We start from the raw sequence: 5,010 nt of genomic DNA on the forward strand, positions 1-5,010 counted from the left end.
ATACAAGTGAATGGGTGTGTGCGAGAACAAGCCCTTAGCAAGAGTCTATAAATGAGTGTGGGTAGCAGTGAAAAGGTGAGTGGAATCTACTGGGAGAGAATAAAGGGTAGCATGAGAAGATCTAGGATGTGTGGAGATATTGTAGGAAAAGTGAAGAGGTGGAGAGAATAAAGCAAAAGGTGTGGCACAAATCAAGGAGAGATCAGTGGGATTAGATGCTTGCATCTTGTGGATGTAAACACTATAAATTGAGGCATTGGCCTAATGAGTATTTGCTAGTTTTTGAGTATCCATGCCTACATTAAGCTATCAATTAATTGCTCACTAATCTCATCTTAATCATTTTCTAATCACTTGCTAATGATGTTGATTCTTGCATTTGATCCACCATAGCTCATCGCTTTGCTTACATTTTAACTCTAGCGCACCTCCTGGAAATTATTGTGCGACGATCAGGCTTTCACTTACACCTATGTGCGCTGCACTCTGAGGCTCTTCCTTGTTGTGGATGAACCCTCCAAGGCATAGTTGCAGCATTTCAACCTCCTCTCCTTCTGAAAGGAAGAAAACAAAGTAGGCCAGCCATGATAGGAAGCGATGGCCAATGGCACCTCTGTTGATCTTGCGTACTTGCTTCTTGTCAAGCTCTAAGAAGTGTCCATATTTCATTCTATTGCTTCAAATCGTCTGAGCCGCATTTGGAAGGGCCTTTCATTGTGGTTGATGTACTCTAGGAGGTTGGAGGGAACCCACAATCTATCATCGTTGGCCAAAGAGACAGAATGTGGCTTGATGTGGGTGTCCATGTATGATAATGTGTCCACAAATAATTCTTCATGGAGGCAGAGTGTGGAGCCTCTGGAAACTCGCTCTCACAGAGAGGAAGTCAATGAAGCATTTGTAGGCAGCCATGTGCTCTGAAGCTCAAGTGTGGAGGTGCCTTGTGCTCTTGAGAATGAGTGAAAAATGACACATCAAGCCTTTAAAGAACTATTTATACAAGATAGCAGCCATTTCACATTGGACCAAAAAACATGAAAAAATGTTGCTTTTTTAACAGACAAAACCACCTCTTCAAGAAACCAAACAACATATTTTAAACACTGCAGTATCTGAGAAAATATTTTTTAATACAAAACTCTGATGGAGTGGACACTCGTAGCTTAGATTCTTTGAACCAAGGTGACATCATCCGATGGAGTGGACACTCGTAGCTTAGATTCTTTGAACCAAGGTGACATCATTCGGCCCCCAATCCAAGGACACCTTGGTGTTTGCTTCCATCCTCCTTCCAACCTATCTAAACACCCAACACAATAAGTGACTCCAGAAAGGGGTGAGCAAATACAGAGGTTTTAATGTCAAACAATCCTTACCTTCCTACCCTGCACATTGAAGCAAGCATTATTGATTCTCTCAAATACCAAAATGCGTAGGTGATCACGGACGTTCAAAAGGCTCTAATCCTTACTTGCTTGGACAATCTCTACCCCCACATTAGGTAGGCCTATAGAGAGATATATATAGGCTCTACAACTCCTCTTGAGCTTGTAAGGGTATCCATGCACCCTTCTTCCTCATCCACCGCTCGTAACAGAAACGAGTACACAAAGTGGTATGAGCTCGCAAGAATCAAAAGGAGACACTGGAATGCACTACATTGCACCTTAAATTCTCTTATTTGTGCTCCCCCTCCACGATTTCCCACCCTTGGCCAAGAAAATTGACAATCTCTTCAACGTTTACCACCTTGCACATGTACATTGTTAGTGTTTGTGTGCAAGTAATGGCCCGAAACATGTGGGCAAACACATGCACAGGGCATGCCCAGCTACGACCAACCGATCTTGAGGCCTTTGTGTACTTCAACGAAGAATGTATATCATTGTCCATCTTTGTGTTAAGAGCAACAATAGTCCAAACATCAGGCATTGGCCATTCAGCACTAGAGAGGGAAGGAGAGGGGACTTCTTCAAGCTTACCAAACCCGTTGACCTATGTTAGGACTACATAGTTGTGGGTGTAGAAGAAAATCTTTTGACTAGCAAGGTTAGAAAAGGGGCATGGCCAGAGAATACACCATCCCCAATGTGTGCGTGTACGGCATAGAATGTTCATGTTAGGCTCCTTATGGGCTGCTCCTCAATCATGTTGGAAGGGAAAATATCTAGAAATGAGAAAACTGTCAAATAAATTTGAAAAGAATAGTTCACATACCATGTATACTAACATACTAAAGTGAAAGCATACAGTTGAAAGGGAAACGGGGACTATGACGATGTGGGCGCAAAGAAATTTTTGATGCCAAGTATGCATGCTTGCTGCACTAGGGCCACCAATCCATCATGCCTTGTTTCCTTGAACCCAATGGTGCTCATCCACATCTTGACGTCGAACTCGATGTGGTCCAGTGGCACTGGGTTGCAAATACACCCAATCTTCCTTTTGAAATCATTTTTCAATCCAATCACCATGTTCATCCCTTGTATTGTGCATGAGTAGAGCCCCAACCTCGTCCCTTGGCCTTCTCCTTGACAAAGATGCACTACCCTCCATGGTTCGTTCTTCTAGAAAGGTTTTAGGGGGGGGGGAGAGAGAGAGAGAGAGAGAGAGAGAGAGAGAGAGAGAGAGAGAAGGTTGCATAGTACAGAGTTGAGGTTGTTGGGGAAAGGGAGGTAGATGTGGGTGTGAGGAGATTTGAATGTGTGCATGCACGCATGCGTGATAGAGATAGAGAAGGCTCCAAATATGTGCACATTAGAGAGAAGGAAGGGGGGGAGAGAGAGAGAGAGAGAGAGAGAGAGAGAGAGAGAGAGAGAGAGAGAGAAGTTTGAAGATCTACTCAGAGTATAGAGAGAAAGTGAGTGAGAGAGAGAGAGAGAGAGAGAGAGAGAGAGAGAGAGAGAGAGAGAGAGAAGTTTGCACAGTAGAGATAGAATGAGCTATGGAGATTTAAGGGTTGGGGTGACGAGGATGATGTTGGAGAGAAGAATAATGTGTAGGGGGAGAAATCTGAGGTGAAAAAAGAAGTTTTTTGATATAATATGGTTTGGGTTGGTTTTTGACAGGGAAAAATGCACTTTTGATTTTTTTTTAAAATCCTATTTTTTAGGGTTTCATGTGTTGGCTATGTCGAGCAGTTCAATTCTCTTTGGGAAACGCAACAGACAAATGCATATGGTAGGCAAAAAGGCTTTACAGCCTTGTTAGAACGACTCAATGCTTCCACAACCACATGAAGCTTAGTTGAGCTTTGAAGAAAGCTCTCCGCCATTAAGGTGTGAGAAGGAGGAAGGAAACATTTTTTCCCCCTTAGCAAAAAGGCCCTAACTTTAGGGTTTGGAAGCCTTTTCATACATTGTGACCTCCACACTCCCCATTAATTGACCATTCACAGTCTCTCCATTGCCCATAGTCCATACATACTTTGACCATCATACCCATTGTGATTTTTCATACTTTGGCCACATTTCCTATCCTTGGCTACCCTTTATTTCTTCAGGCCTTACCCAAATTTTCTATTCTATTCTCACACCTTGGTGATGTGGGGTGTATACATGGCTTAGATGTGTAGAGTATTTGTGGTGTTCTCATATACAGTGCCTAGATTTCACACACCTCATATGCCTTGTGATTTTCTTAGGGGTTTATTTACGCTTGATTATGATGGTGAGTTTATTCATGCATGACTATAGTTTGGGCATTATTTTGGCTTGTTCACACACGGTGTGAGTTTTGTGTAACGGCTAGCTATACGCTTAGTGTATTGTGGGCATGTTTGGGGATTTGGTGAGTTTATTCACACATGCCTCATACTTTGGGTATTTTGGATTCTTGTATGGCGCCGAGGTGCAGCATTGTGTATGTATGCCATGTAGGCGAGCTAGATGCATATCATGAGTATCATATGTTTAGCTCGGATGAGCAGACAGAATTATCATGTTATTTTTATGAGCATACATCTATGTACATGTGTGCATCTTTACATCCCTTTGTATGGGATTAGATGAGGAGCTATGGTGCCTCCTTGGATTTCATTGGTTGATTTGGAACCCTTTGCACATACCAGCACTTTTGGGAGGACTGGTATGCGTGAAAGTATGGGTTTGATCCATATCATTCCGCCGAGAATGACGATGATGTTCATGCTACGACTATAGATGGGTGATGTTGATCATGGTAATCATTCATGGGATACATTTGGTGAGTTATGGCATGATAGGATTGGATCCTTGGAGAACGCATATCGAGCATGCTTACACTTTTTTTGCTATCATAGTGGTGTTTGTGTGGGCCTTGATAGCTTCTATAACTCACCCACGACATCGACTAGCCATCATCTCATTGATTCTCATTTACTTAGACCGACTCATTCATTGTATTATGATGGAGATGATGAGGATGATGATGTATTGTACACACACACATGATGATATTGATGTATTGCACATACATGCACATGATCATAGTGATATACGTGCACATGATGCCACTGACATATATACACATGATGATGGTGTATGTGATAGTGATGTGTGTGAGTTAGATCATGTGGGCATGATCTTGAGGGCAGCAGAGATGGCACCGAGCATACTGAGGATCGACACTTCTATGCCTATCATCTTTCATACAGATCATGAGGATACTCATCAGTGACATTCTTTAGGATCGTGTGCATTTGATTAGTGACGCATCCATTAGCACATTTGGGATGGGTGTATCCATTAGCAAACTTGAGGATAGTGATACTCTGCATACGAATGACAGAGACACTTATGAGCATAGACTTGAGTTCTTATTGCTAGATGCATCTGGCTATTCTTATAGGATTTCTCTTTGTGGAGATATTGCTGAAAGGACCACTACTTCTAGTATTCATAGCATTCCTGGCAGTGTTCATGTGGATAGAGTTCATGTATTTGAGCAATCAGGGATGCCGCATGAGAGTAGTGATGATTTTTCTCAGATTAGACCTCATAGGAGAGGTAGGGTTGTGCATATGGATCGAGA

This window comes from Cibotium barometz, chromosome 55, assembly GCF_041138505.1.
Source record: "Cibotium barometz isolate CiBa-2024 chromosome 55, ASM4113850v1, whole genome shotgun sequence".
In the NCBI taxonomy this organism is placed as follows: domain Eukaryota; kingdom Viridiplantae; phylum Streptophyta; class Polypodiopsida; order Cyatheales; family Cibotiaceae; genus Cibotium; species Cibotium barometz.